General features: G+C 39.6%; 1 protein-coding gene across 8 annotated transcripts in view; it reads left to right on the top strand.

The window, feature by feature from the left end:
- Positions 1-20,651, top strand: part of PAK5 (p21 (RAC1) activated kinase 5) — a 320,788-nt gene that overhangs the window by 145,664 nt on the left and 154,473 nt on the right. For all 8 annotated transcript variants that reach the window (XM_023251465.2, XM_023251462.2, XM_019826827.3 and 5 more), the window contains one exon: positions 7,317-7,464. The gene's annotated coding sequence lies outside the window, so the exon portion shown is untranslated. The remainder of the gene's footprint in view (positions 1-7,316; positions 7,465-20,651) is intronic.

Genomic DNA, 20,651 nt, shown 5'->3' with positions numbered 1-20,651 from the left:
CCATGAACATTCATGACCTCCGGACATTTGCGCATGTTATCCCCATAGCCTAGAATACCGTTCACCTCACTGTTTGATACTCACTAATGCTCATTCGAGTAATACAGAGGAAATGAGTATCAAATACTTTATTCAAGTTTCTGTTCAAATGCCACCTCTTGGGAGTCTCTTTCTTGATCTCTTTTTCTAGTAACTTGCTGTCATTCTCATTCCTGCCCAGTTTTTTTTTCTTTCTTTGTAACATATGTTACTGGTGGATGTGTATTTGTTGAATGAAAAACACCACCTAAGGGAAGTGCAATAAAGTTCTAGGAGCATCATACCTGGCATGAAGATATTCCTAAAAGAGTCAATGGTACACAGGAGAACCGACAGCATGGGAAAACCGTACTACTGCCAAAGTAATGTCCACCGCTTCTGCTCGTTTAAAATGTGTAGTTTGTTGTGGTAGCTAATGGCTGTCTTTACCTGAAAATTTTTTTATCATTCTCTGTTTCCTGGAATATATCTGTAAGTCTATATTAGAAACATAGTGGCAGACAGGACTTAACAGCAAGTGTAGTGCTCATTGGTTACATCCTTGTTTCCTGCTAACTTGAACTTCAGGCCTCCGGTGCTCTGGTATGCTAGGGAACTTTGCATAACTGTGGAATAAGCCCAGCATCTTCAGTTGGACCAAAGGAAGAGGAGGCTGTGGGAACCTTTAAATCAGGGATTTTATGTGTTTGCTGTGCCGTGGACTTCTTTGGCAATCCCAGAAAGGCTGGAAGCCAATTTTGAGCACCTTGTTTGGTTTTACTTATCAAGATGAAGTTCATGTGACATAAAATTAACCATTTTAAAGTAAGCAACTCTGGCATTTAATACATTTGTAACATGATGCAACCACGGCTTCCATCTAGTTCCAAAACCTTTCCACCATTCGAAAGCAGTCTTCCTCATAACCCTGAGCCGCATGGCCCTGGTAACCATCATTCTTTCTCCTTCTATGGATTTATCTGTGCTGGATATGTCATATAAGTGGAATCCTACCACATGTGACTGTGTCTGATTTCTTTCTCTTAGCATATTTGAGGTTCTGTCCACGCTGTAGTATGTATCAGTACTTCATTTTTATGCCTGAATAATACTTTGTTGTATAGAAATACCACATTCTATTTATCTTTTCATTTGTTGATGGATATTTGGGTTGTTTCCATTTTGGGGCTACTGTGAATAATGCTGCTATAAACATTCCTGTACCAGAACTTGAGTATTGGTTTTTAGTTCTTTTGGGTAGATAGGTAGGAATGGAATTGCTAGGTTACCACAGTGACAACATGATGTTTTAAAATGCATTAAATAAAATACCTAGGGTTATAAAGGAAACCAATTATGTTGACATAAAGTTTACAAAACCTAAAATAACACAAAAATAAACTAAACAAAAATATATAATAACACAAAACACAAAAAAATAAAATAACACAAAACATAAAACACAAAAATAAATTTGTGTTATGGTGATATGTTACTTGATTTTGAAATACAATATCCAATGGCAGACCTAATAAGTGGTGTATGTTTAGAGTAGTGATGAATGCAAATGATGTTTCATGGTGTCTGCAACAATCGTAATGTGGTATGAAAAGGTTTATGTTTCTCAGTCACAGACCCTTAGAATATTCCTGGGTTTTGTTGCCTGTTAAAGGCTAACGAAAATAGGTAGTTTCTTATCTCAATTCATGAAACCCGTAAATCCTATCTAAATGATCCCAGGGGCTTGAAGTGAAGACCCCGGTTAAGAACCCCTACTTTAGGGAGCCTGGCTGGCTCAGTCAGTTGGGTGTCTGACTTGATTTTGGCTCAGGTCATGATCCCAGGGTCATGGGATCGAACCCTGTGTCAGGCTCCATGGTGAGAGTGGAGCTTGCTCCGGATTCATTCATTCTTTCTTTCTTTCTTTCTTTCTTTCTTTCTTTCTTTCTTTCTTTCTTTCTTTCTTTCTTTCTTTCTTTCTTTCTTTCTTTCTTTCTTTCCTTCTTTCCTTCTTTCCTTCTTTCCTTCTTTCCTTCTTTCCTTCTTTCCTTCTTTCCTTCTTTCCTTCTTTCTTTCCTTCTTTCCTTCTTTCTTTCCTTCTTTCCTTCTTTCCCCCTCCCTCTCTCCTTCTTTCCCCCTCCCTCTCTCCCTCTCTCCCCCTCCCTCTCTCCCTCTCTCCCCCTCCCTCTCTCCCTCTCTCCCCCTCCCTCTCTCCCTCTCTCCCCCTCCCTCTCTCCCTCTCTCCCCCTCCCTCTCTCCCTCTCTCCCCCTCCCTCTCTCCCTCTCTCCCCCTCCCTCTCTCCCTCTCTCCCCCTCCCTCTCTCCCTCTCTCCCCCTCCCTCTCTCCCTCTCTCCCCCTCCCTCTCTCCCTCTCTCCCCCTCCCTCTCTCCCCCTCCCTCTCTCTCCCCACTAGCACTCTACCTCTCTCTCTTACTCTCTCTCTCAAAAATAAAAATAAATAATAAAAAAGAACCCCTGCCTTAGAGGAGTGGTTATAAAAACTGCCTCCATGGTGGCCCATTCTCTCTCTCTCTCTCTCTCTCTCTCTCTCTCTCTCTCTCTATATATATATATATATATATATATATATATATATATATATATATATACCCCACTATCGCCCCCATTTCATTATCTCAGAAAATCTAAGCTCAGGAGCATCAGCTTGGCCAGGTGCAGATCCGTGGAAGTGGAAGTTAGAGAATCCTCATATTTCAGAGATGTTATCATCAAATTTTGAGCTGTTATCTTTTCTGTATCAGATTATATAACTGAAACACATAGGAATTAAAATAACTCTTCTAATGTTGTATAGTACTTCAGAGTATCTAAAGGTCTTGCACCTACAGCATTGCATTTAACCGTCTCAAAGATGTGTAAGTGTGTGTGTGGCATTACCAGTCATTTGAGATAAGGCAGCCCTGATACAGAATGATTTAGTCAATCAAGCTTGAAAAGCAAGTACTTATCAGAGGAGCTAGAACTCGGGGTATCTCCCAAATAAAAATTCAAAGTGCCTTTTCTATTCAACTGGAAAACTAATATATCCAAACTTAATTGTTTACTCAGATTTTAGCCTAAAGAATAGTTACTCCTAAAATAAAAGCCAACAAGGAAACTGCTCTTGCAAATGAAAGGAGCGTTAACATGAGAATACCACCTACAGTTCAGTTCAGTCCTGTAAAGCTCAAAGCTTCCATCGTCTCAGGGGAAAGGTTTCATAGAGGCCAGACTTTTGAACAGGATATTTTCCTGCAGGAAGAGATGAGATTGGTTTTAGAAAATCGAGGTTCATTATTCCCTGAGAAGAAAAACCAAAATAGTGTTCCATCCACATTAGAGGAAATCCAACGACAGCAAATAGTTCTATAGGCCCCCTAGAAGTTTCCCTAGAGAGGATTTGGCACACTTGACAGGTGCATAAATAATTACTGCAAAAATGCAGTTCCCTATGTCAGTTACCTTGCTTTGAATGAAAGAAAATCTGTTTTTCAGTGTATGGGGTTCTCTTCTCCCCCAGAGTTATGTATTCAGATTTTTAGTTTTTCTGTTTGTTTGCTCCCAGGGAATGGAACACACCTTATTCCAACAGTGAAGAAAGAGGAAGGGCTGCTGAGCTCTGGTATAAATATTTTATTATATAGAGAGACAAAGATCACAAAGGGGCAGATGAGGAGCAGAAAACAAATTTAATGTTGTTTTCAAGTCCTCAGAGAAGGTTTATATTAAACTGTCTCTGCCAGCTTGTTTTCTGCTTGGCTTTTGCACTGTCAAACCCAGTAATGAGATCCTTTTGTGTATCTAGAGTTTTCCAATTGGATGAGGAGTGCTACATCTAGTTGAAAGTGTAGAATTATCCACGTCATAAAGTAGACATAAAGAAAAGGCTGTTATAAAATGGCACAGTGATGAAGGTATATTTTCAAGAAGGATGATCCATATTAATTTGTTTTGGAAAGATTCTATCATAGTCAAAAAAAAGGTTAAGAAATAAATTACAGGTTTTCTTCATACAATCCATTTATTTTTCTCCTCTTACCCCAATGTCTTGGAGTTGTTGGAAGACTTTGACCTGATGGTATTTAGCATCTTTCATGATTTCATAATCCGCTGGACTTCATTTGCTCAGAACTCACTATTAATGAGGATAAGGTCAAAGCCTTTTCTCTTTGAGAGAGAAAGAAGGAAAAAAAATCTGCAATTCACAAGCTCAAATTTCTGGGTACCAGGAGAAGTGGATAAAAGGGTGAATAATGCGGCAAATATTCTTAGATTGCAAGGCTGATGGGCCTATTTCCTCCCCGGGTCTAAACCACCTTAAAATGATCTGCATAAGTGCTCTTATTCTTGAATGAGAGAAGAAAAACGTGTGCAGGGCTAGAAGTATTTGTACTAACAGAGTTGATAGCAAATCTTTGTTCTGTTTTTATGTTTTACATAAAATAGAGTTTTTTAGTAATTGGCCAGTGAGCTCAATAATATATCCATTTCTGAGTCAGGTGCCATTTGTAGTGAAGCTTTTTTATTTGATCTGATGGTCAAGGAGTCCAATATTGAGGGGCCAGTTTACCAGAGAATCCATGGAAATGAAATGTACAAAATGGCTTAGCTTAGACTTATGGATAAAGACTTAGTTACTCTCCTTTGGGTAGATCTCTATTTTTATAACAGACACATCTAGAGATGCTTATTTTGCTGGTAAGAAAAAATGTGGGTAAACTCTAAATTTTCCTTTGATTGTTTCTTTGGCAAATCATTCACTGATTTTTGGTTTTAAGAGCTAAATTTAGTTGTCCGAAATGCTACTTGGGTTGGTTTTGTACTTCCTAAAAACCAGAACTAACATTCTTTACTCTTCACGATTGGCTGGGTAATTTACATAGGACATGTTCACTTTACCCCAAGGACCCCTCTATGTTGCGGAAGATTGTGTCCATCTCCATTTGTCAGATGATAAATAAACTTGAGCAATGATGAATTGGCCCAAACTGTGCAGCTAGTTCACACTGGAGCAAGTCTGTTGGTTCCAAAGTCAAGCCCTTCCTCTTCAAAGGTTGCAAATAAATTTATTTGGCATCGATACCTCATAGTAAGAGGTACATTATCAGCAGGTTCAGAGTGGGATAGCTGTTATCCGAACATAGTCTACTGAGCATTCAGAGTGCCTTTTCTAGGTCAATAGCGAGTGGCAATATGGCTCTACAGAGATGTATAGGTAAAGGTTTCATAGCTGCATGTTTAAAGAAAAAACAATTTGAGAGGAGAGTTTTAGTGACACTCTAGGCACATATTAAATTTATGGCATCTGACTTTTTAAATTTGGTTATTTGTAGTATAAATAGAAAATTAAAAATCATGCCAATTCTTACAAAATAAACGTACAGCCACCATATTGGTTAATTATATAGAAAATGCAATATAATGGTACTAATAAGGAATAAAACATGCATTTATTTTGCTTAACTTTTCTGGATCAAGATATTTCTCTGTAATATATTACTGTTATATGACAGACCCATATGGCTATATCAGGCTTGAAATTGCATTTCCTGACATGGTGACTTATTTTTTTGCTACTCTGAAATATATAAAGAGAAAATCACCAGACTTTAAAAGTAAATTATGTCTACTTATATTTTAACTGATTTTGAACTAAATTAAAAGCATGTTAAAAAAAATTAAAGCGTGCAACAACTGAGCTTTCAGAACTATCTAGGATTTTTCATTATCTATGCAAGACATTCATTTTTAGGAACTTCTGATCTTAGCAATCGTAGTTTAAAACATAGGGCATGCTTTTAAGATGATGATTTTACCAACAAATTGCTTTCCATGAACTACAAATAAATCAAGTTTAAATTTAACCAGTTTTAAATATTAAGAAGTAAACTTAATTGGAAAATCCTTGCAACAGCTTTAAAACATAAATCTGTATTCCTAAGGAAGTCTTAAACATTTTTTTGAATGCACAGGAAAGTAGATACTTAAAGTGTGCTCCCTCCATTTTTTAGATCATAAAGTACTGGCATTTTTACAGAAAATACAAGCATACTAAGTGTGTACATTGTGTACCTACAGTTAACTGATGCATGTAATGAAATAAAAGCAGGTATTTCTTACTATTCAAGGAGAAAAATGGAGCCATCTTCTGGAAACAGTTTGGGTTGTCCCATAATGGATAGGGTAGACTGTCAACCTATAATTATTTTCAGGGACGTTTTCTTTGGACTTGTCTGAAAATTGGATGAGCAGTGATTAATATCAGGAAGAAGAAAAGAACTAGGACCTGGAATTTGTCTTTTTAATAGGATAGGAGAGAATAACTGCTTTCAATTTTTGGATCTTTCATGAAGCTTATGAAATCTGTATTTAGTACCTTTGTATCCTACCATTAGTGTTTATTATTTCAGTGGCAGTGCTGTGCTGGACCATAAGCAAGACTAGGAACTTACAGATATACATATAACTTTGAATTAGCCAGTGTGTACGTAGTCTTGATTATTCATAGATTTTGTATTTGCAACTTCACCACCTCACATGTTTTGGCAATTCTGTGCTTTTGTTGGTGGTTTTGCTGTGTGAAACGGCCCCCCAGCATAGTGCTAAAGTGCTGTCTAGTACTCCTCAGTGTGATGTGCTGTATGGAAAAAATAATATGTCTTCGGTTGTCTTCATTCAGACATGAGTTCTGGTGCTATTGGCTAAGTTGACCATTGATGAATCAACAATATATATGAAATGTGTCTTTAAACAGAAACACACCTGAAACTATCAAACAAGGTTATGTATCGGTTGATTGGTGAGCAGAGACGAGCACGTTAGCATCAGAGACTTGGAGAAACCTAGTCTTGGATTTCCCGGAGGAGCAGTGGGTCAGCATTCACTAACCTGGTGTTTGCGGCTGCCTTATAGAATGTGACTGCTGCAGATAATGAGGATCTCTGCACTAAACATGTGCAATTACCAGTTAGTGGGCTCAGTCCCAGAGATTCAGGGACCATGGGAACAGTTCCTGCCTCCGTTGGGCTCACCATCTGTTGGAGAGCTGGACTCACAGGGGACTGATTTGGAAAAGTGCTATGACAGATGCAGGAGAGGTGCTAAGGGGGAGCCTGACACTGCCGGGGGGTCCAGGGAATAACAGGTCAGCGGCCGCATGCCTCAGAAATGATGGAAGCAGTAGAGAAAGGATGTGCAGCATGTAGGGGAATGTGAAGTAAGTGAGGTGTGTGTTTATTTTTAAACAGAGCATAATGTTGGTGGGTTCCTGACGCATGTTGGTACCATGTTGTTACAGAAATACACTGTGGCAAAATGCTTCCACCTCTTGCCAAAATGAACACTGAAGAAAAATGAAGAACACTGAAGAAATCCAACAAAAAGTTGCAGAACATAAATAGCCAAACTCCTCTGGAATCTGATTCATCCACAGCCATCATAAAAAGGTAGGGGAATGAATTGTGGTACGATTTTGCATTTTTAAATTTTATTTTAAATCATTTATACACACACACATACATACACACAACAGAATACTATTCAGCCATAAAAAGGGAAGTCTTGCCATTTGAGACAATGTGGGTGGACCTTGAGAACATAATGCTAAGTAAAATAAGTCACATGGAGAAAGACAAATACCACACGATCTCACTTATATGTGGAATCTACAAAAATTTTGTTTAAATCTGAACTAAAGGTTACAGAGAACACATTGCTGGTTGCTAGAGGTGAGGAAGCGGGTGGACAGTCAGTGAAATGGTGAAGGTGGTCAAGAGGTACAAACTTCCAAAATAAGCCAGTAAGTTATGGGGATGTAATGTGCAGCATGGTGACCATAGTTAACGATACTATATTGTATATTTGAAAGTTGCTAACAGAGTAGATATTAAAAGTTCCCATCACAAGAAAAAAAATTATAACTGTGGGGGTGAGGGATGTTAACTAGACTTATTGCAGGGATCATTTTGCAGTAGATACAAATACCAAATTGTGTGGTATACCTGCAATTAATGTTCTATGTCAAGTGCATTTCAGTAAAAATATGGAATGGTAAAAAAAAAAAAAAGAGGAGAATGTTTATTAAACTAATATCCATTGGGTGGCTTCTATATATCTGCAAACTCTTCTAGACACAAGGAATGTGGTAGCAAACAGAAAACATAAGGGTATGGCCTTGAAGGAACTGACATTTTGGCTGGAGGAGATAAGTAAGTAAATGCACAGGAAACCAACAGCTGTTAATCATGTCTGCAAACATGGTGAATAGGGTAGTGAGTGAGATGCAGGGTGATTGAGGGGCTACTTTAGTTTGAGTGTCAGAGAAGACCACTCAGAGAATCTTGGCTTGAGAGTAGAATGATGGGAAAGAGCCAGCTGAGTGAAGGTTTGGAGAGAAAACCTTTCAGTGCCATGAACCAGGATCTGGACATATGTGTTTGAGGCTCAGAAAGCAGACCTAAATCGCTTGGAGAAGGGATTTGGAGAAGCATGAGGTAGGGGATGAAGTTGGAGAACCTTTAAGGTATAGAAAGTTGCCTGGATTTAACTCCAGTGGAGGTAGAAGTTATTGGAGAGTTACTAGCAGAGAAGCGAGCTTATATTATAGTTTTAAAAGGCCTTTCTAGTATGCTTAGCTAAGGGGTGGGGGCTCAGTGACAGTGGAAAACAGGGTGCTGTCACCTAGGCAAGAGATGATGGTGAATTGGTTTAGGGACATGGCATTGGGGATAAATGGATTTAAAATATATTTGGGGTCTGCTTCAGCTAGATTAAATTAGATGATCGCCAATGTTATTTATGAATCCCCGGACATAATTCTAAGTTCCATATGAAGAGTATGTTGTTCATTTGTGTTTTAATATATAACAGTCAAATGGTATTTTTTTTTTCACATTAACAAAGAGCAGCATCTGATGTGTATGTTTGTGGTGTGCTTCTGAACTTAGAGGGGGCTGATGTCAAGTTGTGAGAAAGAAATAAAGTTCCGCCCTGAAAGCTCAAGTTCTAGGCAGGTTATCTCATAACACTTGGAGTTGTGAGCCTTCCAGATGCTTGTGCAACTTCTCTCCTGCTTCCAGCAGGGTTTCTGACTTCTCATAACATTGTTACTCCCATCACGTAGAGGTTGCCTGTGTGATGGGTGTCCTTCTAGATAAGAAACCTATGCATTTTTTAAGGACTAGTGGCTTGAGTCACTCAAGCATGACTTCAAGAGTATAACTTCCATACTGGATTACTCCTAAATGGAATATTGAAGCAAAAACTAAAATACAACTTAACCTTGGTGTTCCACAAAGACAAGAATATGTAGATTTAAGCAGTGTTCACTAGACAACCTAATGGATTGTGAGGGCTCTATGTCTTGGAGTGAGTAACCATAAGCAAAGTCACAGAGGAGGGGAAGAGAGGATAGGAATTGTGCAATGACCTTGGTGGATAGGTCTAAGATTTCAAGAAGCCAACAGCCACTATTGGAGAATGGGCCAACCTCAAAGTCTGTGTTCAGAAGAATTTTCAGGGTGACTCAAACAGTATTGTAAGCACTTCGGCAAAGTACAGGGTTCTGCTTCCCAGTACTAGTAGTAACTCTGTGAAGTGGCTCTAAAATTGGGTGCTGTGGGAACCCTTCCTTTCTCCACCCCAAACCCTTCTCAAAAGCCTTTGGTTATCAGAAAACAGGTCCAGTACAGTAGTTATACAGTGTCAGGTAATTGAAAAGATTGTTGAGATTCACAAGGTATACACATGTAAGGCTCTAATGAAACAAAGGAAAGGGTACAGCAGGAGAAAGAAAACATAGCAAGCATTAGAAGAAACCAAGACTTCTAGGTGCAGCTCTGAGTCCTTACTCCATCACACATCTTAGTCTTCAGATCATGAACCATCAAGATACAAGTGTGATACCTTGGTCTCAGGAGCCAAGGATCAAGCGTACTGAGAAGTATTTTAGACCCCACAGCTCAGGAAGCTAAAAGCAGGCTTTGTGAACAGGTAAACAGGTGTAAACCATCAATCCATACAGTTTCAATAAACAGCATAGACAGGCTGGTACCATATGCCTTTGGGGGAGTTTCGGACTTCTAACCGCACGTTATAAATCACTAGCTATTACATTTCACTTCTGTCTTGGGCAAGAATCAATACCATGGTTCCAGGTACCCTTCAACATAAGCACAGAACTACCCAAGATCAATTGAAAGTTAACCCTATCCTCATGTACTCAGAGAATTGGGCCATGACGAAAACACCCAAGAAAACATAAATGTTTTTAGGTTTTACCTAAGGGTATACTCATTCTGTGATTGGTCATCCACTGGACTAGATTAGCAGGGGAGATCATTAAAAGGGTAGGCTTTCAAATGCAAGTCAGAGTTTCATGGAAAAAGTAATTGTATTCTAAATCAATAAAGATGAAATAAAACAGAAAGAATAGTAGTTGACTTAGGTTGATTTCCCTGGAATCAAATAGACAAAAAATGGATACTGGTATTTATTTGGAAGGTGATGCCAGTATACCTTTGTAGGAAAGTGGGGATGTGAGATGGGGAAGAGAAGGAAAACAGGAAAAGAACATTATAATTACTGTGACCAAGAGGAGGGTGATCCCGTTAGGCAATTCTGGGATATAGTATAGGACAAACCTTGGGTTTATCCTAATCAAGGGCAAGGGAATCAGGACATATAGCACCTTCTGCCATCTGCCTTGATGGAAGATTGCTCCCCTGAATGGAACTCCCTGGCCACTGTGGCCTGCCATAGATGTGGGCCAAAGGGACTCCAGCAGCACGAGGAAGCCTCAGGCAAAGAATCTCAGGTGTTTGCCCGTTGGAGGCCACCATCAGATCAGCATGCACAGAAATGATGAATTCCAAGAGGATATGGATGGAGCCCTGACAGTTTCTATATAAGAAGTGACAACAGTGATGCTCATAATAATATTAGTAGAGCTGTCATTTATCAAGTACTAAGCCATGTACTATATTAAATGCATTACATGCATTTCATCATTTAATTCTTATTTGTTGAACAGTCACTCAGTGCCGGGTACAGGGGAGGAGAAATATATATTTTATCACTACAGTACTGAAGCATATATATTTATGCTAGTCTTCCATTTAAAGATGAGCATGTATGGGGTGCCTGGGTGGCTCAGTCTGTTAAGCATCCGACTTTGGCTCAGGTCATGATTTCACAGTCCGTGAGTTCGAGCCCCACATCGGGCTCTGCTGACAGCTCAGAGCCTGGAGCCTGCTTCAGATTCTGTGTCTCCCTCTCTCTCTGCCCCTCCGCTGTTCATGCTCTGTCTCTCTCTGTCTCAAAAATAAATAAACATTAAAAGAAAATTAAAAAAAAAGATGAGCAGTAAGTTTGAACAAATTTAACCAAATTCTCTGGAGTAAGACATATAGGGACTATATCTGGGGTTCAGATTCTGGTTTGCCTTCAACACCATCCCTTGGGCATCATTAATGTAATTCTTAATTAACTAATTAATTATTTTTCTGACACCCATTTATTTGAAAGTTGGCAGGAGCTATTTAGATTTGGTGATACAAAAAAAAATGCCCTTGTCAAGGAGAACAGGAAGAGAAAGACAAGAAAACATGTAGTGTAATAAGAGCTATAATGAAAGGGTATTATCTGCTATTAAGTAGGAATAAGAAGGAGGGCATCAGTTCTTGCTGCATAAGAAGTAACCCCACAACTTATGGCTGAAAACAGTAAGCATGTATTATTGACTCTGAATCTGTGGGTGGGTTGAGAAGGTCTGATGTGGGCCAGGTTTAGCTGATCTTAGGTAGGTCCACTCATTCATCTGCAGCTAATATTGGCTGAGAGTTGGCTAGTCAAAGAAGCTTCCCCTCACATATCTGGTAATGGATTGACTGTAGCTGGATCAACTCAGTTCTCCAGCAGTTAGCCTGGACTTATTCCTATGGTGGCTAAGGAAAGTTTGAGAGTGAATGAAAGTGTGCAAGGCTTCTTGAGGCCTCAGCTCAGAACAGTCACTTCTGCTGCATCATATAGACCAAATTAAATCACAGGACCAGCCCAGATGTAAAAATAGACTCTACCTCTTGGTAAGAGGAGCTTCAAGGTCACATGGCAAAAGGGCATTGACACAGGAAGTGGGGGGTGGGGGGTGGTAGATCTACCAAGAAGAGAAACATCTGGATTAAAGCTTACAGGGTGACTAGGTGTTCCCCAGCCAAATAAAGTAAGAAGTGAATTGAAGGCAAGGAGGATAGCAGGTGTTCAAAGACACCCAGAGCCCCATAATGAAGGCATATAGCTCTGGGAAGGAAGCAAGCACCATGAGAGAGAGCAGCATTAAGGTTAGAAGTATGTAAGTGTACCCAAATTTAGAAAATAAAAATTGAGTTGCAGGAAGAATAATCTGTTTAAGAAAAAAATGTTAAGTAAATAGGAAGAGGAGCAAAGGTTAATAAGTGGATGGATGGGTGGATACCCAGATTGCTGTAGCAATATGGTTAAAAATTATAAGATTTTCTCTTAGGAAATGATCTGTAGGATTGATATTTATTTCAAAAAAGGAGGGAGGGAGGGAGGAAATACCTTGGTGGATGCTTGGAGAAAAAGGTGAGGTTGAGAATAGGCGTGAATGCATGTGACTCAGTGTATGTATCTTGTGGCTTCAGGGAGGTAATGCAATGATGTAGATTGCGTGATAGAAACTCTTTCTGACATGCACCTTCCACAGCATGCTAAGCATGGTCAGTGGGTTTTTGTGGAAACCCACAGAATAAAGTATGCCTGAAATAAATGATTTTGGGATTATGGTCCTAAACTGAAATATCAAGGCTCCAGACTCTCACAAGGACAGGTTTCTGGGGTAGGTTTCTGTGAGGCAGCTGGGCCCCATTGACATCAGGGATGTATTTATAAAGAGATTTTTCCATGTATGGTTCCATTGGGATGTGTGTGTGAAATGGTAATTTTCAGTTCATGGATTTTTCACTTTGAGACTGAATTGTGTAAATTAAGTAGAAGCCTTATTCTATAATTTTCCCGAGTGACTTTTGTTTTTCCGCTGGGCCTGTGTTTTAGTGTGGTGCTCATCCAAGCCACCAGGTGCAGTAAATTTTAGTGTGAGCCTTAACAGGCTGATATTAGATAGCATCACCAGCTTCTTGGAGGCAGGATGGGAACTAGGCTACGGAAATAAATGCTGGTCAGACCCTTGAATGGGGATCCCAGGGCCAAAATACACACCCTTTTTGGTTTGTGGAATGTATTCGATTCATTGTTGTCTTGCCAATATGTTGGTGATTGTTAGCTACCTATTTCTAAAAACTAAGATAAGGATTAATTTTTTAAAAAGTAAAATAAACAACAAATGATATAGTTAAAGCTGACAACAAAGATACGGAATCCCATGAACACTCTGTGGGGACCTACTAATTAGTAATTTTTCCTTGGGAAGCACTGTCCCAAATTTGCATAAACCATTTACCATTGTTTTGGCTTAAAAATTGGCCCAAACATGAATATATTCCTGTTTAATATATTATTAATTTTTGCTTCCTTTTGAGCTTTATAATGATTTTGTACTCATAGTCTAAAGATATGCTCATTGCGTTGAACATTTCTAAGATTCATCCATGTTGTTACATGTAACTGTAGTTCGTTTTCACAGCTAAGTAATATTACATCCTGTAAATATATCACAACTTATTCTTCCGTTTATTCTGCATTTTGTACTAGAATAAATGATACTGTAATAATTTTTTATATGTCTACTAGTGTGTGTGCAAGTTTTTCAAGGCTATCTGCATAGATAGCATGATAGAATGCATGATATATAGGAAACCAACTATCCCAGGTTGCCTGGAACTGGGTGCTTTCCCAGGATACAGGATTTTCAGTGCTAAAACCAGAACAGTCTCAGACAAATTGGCATAAGCGGTCACCTAAATATGTATGTGTTCAACTTTACAACATAGTACTAAACTCTTTCCTAAAGATTTGTTCCCAACTAGCAGTAAATGAGAATTACCCTTGCTTGGTGTTGTGGATATCTGAATTTTTGCCAATCAGTTGATAAAATGATATCATATGTACAATGATAAAATGATATCAAATGATATCATAAAATGATTTGATATGTAAAATGATATCATGATTTGAGTTCTCTCATTACTAATGAGGTTCAATATCTTTTCATGTTTTCTTCTCCATTTGTATTTTCTTTTCTGTGAAATGTCTTCCACATTTTTTGTCTTTCTGCTGGGAAGTTTTGCCAAATACATTCTTAGGCACTTCTTTGGATTCTCTTGGCTTTACCATCACCTAGTATAGGGTTTGTCAACAGAAGGGCTAATAACATTTTGGACTTCATAATTGTTGTTGTAGGGAACCTTCTGGGCATTATTATGTGTTTAGCACTTTCCTTGGCCTCTACCCACTTAATGCCAATAGTTCCTTCTAGCTGTGACAACAGCAAAAATCTCTAGACACACACACAAAAATATCTAGTCAGATGTCGCCCTAGGGGACAAAATTATACCTGGCAGACAACCACTGACCTGGATCTTAGCAGCTTGCTCCTGTGGAAGAGAAGAGGAAGCAAGGCAGTTAAATTCCCTCTCAATTTCTCTCTCTGATGGCCTATTCCAGGGCATATGTCTCTGTACAGCATGTTTAAAGGGGCTCCACGTCACTTCAAGGATGCCTTTGCTGAGCTACTGCCTGTGCTTTTTCACAGTTCCTGGTAATGCAGTGGCCAGACTAGTAACCTATTACCTTGTCCTCTTCCTATCCTTCCTTGCCCCATTTCCTGTCTCTTTTTCCTACCTTGGGATTTCATATTCCAATTAAAGCATTAGCACTTAATACTTGTCTCAGGTCAGTTTCCTAGGGAAACTAAGCTAAAGTAAGTGGTTGTAGAAAGGATATCCTGTGAATTGGATTTTGGAATTGGATTACTGATCTGTCTGAAAGCAATAGGGCTCACATTTGTTTTGTGGGAAATTGGAATGATAATGAACTCTGGTATGGGGCAGCAGCACAATTATTTGAGCTTTCACCTGTAGTAAATGGAGATAACACTGATATGGAGGGAGATTTAGCAGCTACAGCACACAGTAACTCGTAGGGCCATGACGGTTACATGGATTGTTCAGCAGCATGTCTACTTGTGACCTGCAGAAAGAGATTGTTAGGCTGAGGGTGGTTAATTGCCAACTTAATGCATGCTCTAAAAGACAGAGGGCATCTGCAGCAGCTTTCAAGGAGACTTCTTTCCAGCCATTGTAGGGCAGACTGATGAAATTTAGCCCAGGATCTGACTGTAAGTTTGGCAGAGCTTAAGAGGAGACCACATAGCTTTTTAGGGTCTCCTGTTTCAAACTCAGGGCCCTGACAAGGATGCTGAGATGGGATGAGGTCATTGGGGTGGATGCGCTTGACAACCTTGAACATTTAAATACCCCTAAACTATCTCAGAAGACAGGAGCAATCCCTTCTCCCTTGACAAAGAACAGCCTAGTATTTTACCTAAAGGAGGTTCCTCATAAGACTATCGTCATTCTCCTTAAGATCTTTCTCAGCCACTCCTCATTGCTGCAAGGTGACGATGAGTATAGTGTCAGCAGAAGGAGTGTTAGCCCTTTGGGAACAAAGAGCCCACTCACTGAAAAGTTGAAGTACCTGGGTAACAGGTGCCATCAAAACTAAGGAAACCTTCGTGGATGCCGACCTTGAGTATATCCGGGAAGGGGAAGGGGAAACCCACATGGAAGCTGGAACAGTGAGAATTTATTAATATGGGGGCCTCACACATAACTCAAATTTAATCTTTTGTCAAAGACAAAAGATTGAAGTTGGCCCTGACAGTTTTCTTAGGATGGTGTTTTGAAGTCTTTATGCTATGATGGCTTATAGCAAATGAGGAGGAAATTGCAGTTTCTTTGATAGAGCCTTGATAAAGGATCAGATGGCTCACAGAAAAGGAATGCTTACAGTTTTAGGTACTGTCTGGGAATCTATCACTTGACTGTTTTCCTAACTGACCAAGAGGGCCCAGAGGGTACTCCCTTCACAAAGACAATAAGGTACTCTCTGGAGATGAGGGTTGGCCTCTTTGAGAAGCTCTGTAAAGGCTGCCATCTGTTGCTTGGATTGATGTTTGGAGATACTCACTAGGAGCTGAGCTTGCTAATATCACTGAGATGATGGGACTCAGAATAGCAGAGCTCAGTAGCTACACTTACTGTTAGTGGAATGTGGACCCAACTGCCATAGGGGAGCACAATTAAAATGCCAGTCAGGGTGCCTTGAACCACTGGGATCTGACAGTGGCCAAGACAGCATGGAAGTCTTTGGGACAAAATAATTGGACAGCTGATGGGGATGTTGCAGAATCTGGATAATCAGGAAAAAAAAGTCAAGAGCTTATAAATCATGGAATATCATGGTCCCTTACCAAGTTTCCACGTCTGAGTTTATAGATGGCAAAGATACTATGTCAGCTTGTGCTCATCTTCCATTTTCAATTGTTTTTACATTTTTAGACATAGTTATTTTATGGTTTTTTTTAAATGCTTTTATTTATTTTTGAGAGAGAGAGCACAAGCGGGTGAGGGGAAGAGAGAGAGGGGGACACAGAATCCAAAGCAGGCTCCGAGCTGTCAGCACAGAGCCCAACATGGGGCTTAAACTCATAAACCACAGGATCATGACTTGAGCCAAAGTTGGAGGCTTAACTGACTGTGCCACTCAGGCACCCCTAGACATAGTTATTTTGTATTTAGCTGCTCAATCTGTAGATGAAGTACAAAGGATGCAGAAAACTAGTCATTTTGTTAACTGTTATTCTTGCTGGCATTTTTCTTCATGTGATTGGGATATTTGATTACTAATGTTAATATGTGGGAATCCTTAGGGCCTCAATGGGGATGTTTTCCGGGGGAGAGTATTGCTTTGCTTCCTCTGTTCCTTTTCCCAAGTTCCATTCTAGATTCTGTCTTGGAGGTGTGACTGCCCTGCCTTGCTCTGCAAAGGGACCGAGAGTTGGTCTCCAGATCTTTCTATAAGTTCTCTTATTTCTTTTTTCCGTCCTTCATTTTGGCAGGGTGGGGGTGGCCAGATATTTCCTTTACTGTCTAGTGAGCCTAGCAAAACTTATCATTTTTAAAAATGTATCCAGGATATGTTTGTAGTTTAGCACAAGGAATCTTCAGATTATCTAGAACGCATACTGCCAAAATGAGATAACATTGGCTCCCTAGTAATATCTTTGGCACCAGGAAAATATATGAATGCAGTTAGCAACTGCCCAATGCACTCATCATAATGGAATTGAGTCTGGTCCAGGAAGTATTTAATTGAATGGATCAGAGGGGCCGTTTTTCTCATCTGTTGTCAAACATCCTGCTCACATGGTTAACAGATGTTGATCAGAAGCCTGGGCCTGTGGGCATATATCCTGAGTAAAGTTTCTCTCCATCAGAAGAAACCAGCCCAGCTTGTTCTCCTCTCCATATTCCCTATGCTGCATTTGACACACAGATTCAGCATTCTCTGAGCTGTCCCTCTTATTTCAGCCATTTTTTGGAAGCAGGTTAGTATATTGTACTTTCTGGAAAGATTTCCACACATTTCAAAGTTTGACATGTGAAAAGACAAAATTTTAACTCTCCAGAACACTCTCATCCTTGGAATTTCCAAATTCCTGTACTCTAAGTGAGAGAAGTGTGAGTGAACTTGACTGTCAAGTCATAGGGTAGACGTTCTCATGCCTTTAGAGACCAAGCAGTGTAAGAAACAGGTGGTGGTGGTGGGTGCTGTGCAAACAAGGGCATGTGTGCAATGGAACCTACTTTACTCTGTTAGTGGCCTATGGGAATGGGGACTCAGGTCTACCAGATATTCCAGCTTTTTTAGGAGAAGCTTGAAAGCTGGAATTTTCTGATAAGAAATCTCCCAATTTTTGAGGACTGGTTTACTAAAAACAAAAACATGCTAACAACAAAGAATCTGATTATGCAAGGGGAAAAAAAACATGTTTGTAGGCAACCTACAAATGGAAGGTAGCCTGCAGACAAGTTCAAATAAACAACACGTAGCTTAAAATTGACCAGTTTCATAAAGTAAAGCCTATCTGCATGGCAGTTTGATTATTTTGTGCCAAAGAAAATAACTCTCCTATCATTTATTTTGCTTTTGCTTGCTTGTTATCTTGCTTGTTTTTCCCCCCTTCGGCAAAACTGAAATCCTAGTGGATACTGCATCAACTAAAGTTACACATACCCTACACACGCAGAGATCCTGTATGTCTGTAACATGGAAGAACGGAAACAACTCAGAATTTCAACAAAGCTACACTATGACTCAGCAACAGCCCACCTAGGTTTGTATGCAAGGAAAATTAGTGTAAAGCCAATCTACCATAATAGTCCAGAACTGGAAAGAGTCCAAATGTTCAACAATAGAAGAATGAAAAATCTTGATTTAGTCATTCAGTGTAATAGTGCACAACAGTAAAAAGAACATACTACTGATAAACACAATAACATGGATGAATCTTAAAGATACTATGTTGATCAAAAGAAGCTGGACACACAAAAAAAGATGTATGTGTGATTGATTCCATTTATACAGAGTTCAAGAACAGGTAAAACACATCTATAGTGTTAGAACTCAAAAAACTACTTCATGGTGACAGAACTCTAAAGGACACACAGGAGCCTTGTAGGGTGGTCGTGATGTCTGTCTCATCCAAGCAGTGGTTTTATGGCTGCAAACAATTGAAATGTCTGCTTTCTATGTGCAATAAAAGTAAATAAGTAAATGAGCAGCTGTGGTTGGTGCATTGCATTAACCTTCTGGTCTTGCAGCTTCAAGGATGCATTCAGGGATGACTGCTGAATAATATGAAGTAGGTTTTCAAGTAGCCCTGTTTGCCCATGCGTTTGCAGACCAGGTGCTTGCAGGCTAATTCTTCCCATTGTCCTCCAACCCAAGATGTCTCCATGGCGAATACACGTGTATAGAGGTGAAGGCCATCTGCTTCCCCATGTGGTGTGATGGTTTTTCAAGGATCTCCACCTGTATAGTATGAGTTCTTCAGTTATCATAGACATTTGGAGTTTTCTATAAAACCAACTAAACTTGAAGGAATGGCACTTTGGGGGCATTACTGGTATATCTTCTCTTGCAGCATCCTAATCTCTGCACACTTAAAAAAAAAAAATACAGCGAATAGAATAACCATGCTCCCTTCACTCACAAGCTTAATGTTGCCTTAAAATTTCCTAAGAAATACACTTAAGGGGAGAAAATATGCACCCCGATCTTCCTCTGCTACTAGAAATTTGTGTTGCCACACAGATTGTTTCCCATGCCCCAGGACCAGTAGGTGCAGTCCCAGAAGGAAGCAATTGAGAATGGCCTGAAAGCGCTCCCAGCCTGTTTTGTCCAGCATCTGACCTTTTGGTTGGAAAGTGGGCCAAGGAGAGAGTTGGTAGGAACTCAAGGAGTAACTGAAGAAGTGAAACACACACTGAGCCCTTAAGCCAGGAGGGGCTTCTGGTGACACAGTCAAGACTGTATTCCAGGTTGCTTGTTGCAGCCTATCGCTAATATGGCACGAAATGTGAGAGCCTGAGAGCTGGTTGGAGCACAGGGAATGCAGAGAAGGGTGCTGTGCAACTACAGCCTGGGGCTGATGCTCCCGCTTGTATTCTAAAGGTGTTGCTCCTAATGGAAAGTTTTAGTTTTATCAATACGTGATGCTCAAAACATAAAGCAACTTAGAATCTCTGTAAAGCACTTAGCTTGCTTGTCTGTAACATAAAGAAAGAAGAAATATTTTTTAAATGGTCTTTGTGTCAATTTCCTTTTTTTTTTTTTTTTTACTTTAAAGACAAATCAAATTTCATTACAGTAAGCTTCATGGGGAATTTGGCATTTTATACCATGACATTTTTATTTGGCAAGACCCAAGGTGCCTGACTTGGGAGTCAGGTGACCTGAGTCATTTTTAGCTGAATCCCTTAGAGTCCACAATTCAGTCTTAAGCTTGTTCCTTAACCTCTCTGAGTGCTGAGTGAATGAAACAAAGTGAAAACACCTAGTCTGTATATTCCTTGAGTTTGGTATAAAGGACAATGAAAGGCACCTTAGAAAGTAAAAAGATGAGGTGAATGGAAGTTGTGATCATTATTGCCCCTGTTGCTTAGAAAGCCACCATACCAAATGGCATGTCTGCAAACATTCCTTGGAGGAAGTACTGTTTGATTCTTGCAACTGATGTTTTCATTTGTATTGGAATAGGGTATGAATGTACTTTGGTGTGAAAGGATGACTAAAGAGCATGCATTTTAATGGGAGCAAAGGAGCTATACAGTTATAATCTAAAATCCTGATTTTCTTCTCTCTCTTTCTGGCTGGCCAAATGGTATTAACTCAATGAAGTTGTTTTATTTCTAAAATGGGAAAACCAGTATCTACCACCTTGATCTACTTGAGAGGAGTGTTGTAAATATCAAAGGAAATCACACGTGTGCAAAGGCTTTGAAAGTACAAAGTAAAAGAGCATATAGCGTAAGAGTTCATATTACTTTTTCCTTTTTCTTAGAAAGGTTTCTCAGCAAGGGGCACCTGGGTGGCT

This window comes from Felis catus, chromosome A3 (assembly GCF_018350175.1).
Source record: "Felis catus isolate Fca126 chromosome A3, F.catus_Fca126_mat1.0, whole genome shotgun sequence".
NCBI lineage: Eukaryota > Metazoa > Chordata > Mammalia > Carnivora > Felidae > Felis > Felis catus.
Note: the sequence above shows the minus strand (reverse complement) of the source record. Positions and strands in the feature narration are given on the sequence as shown.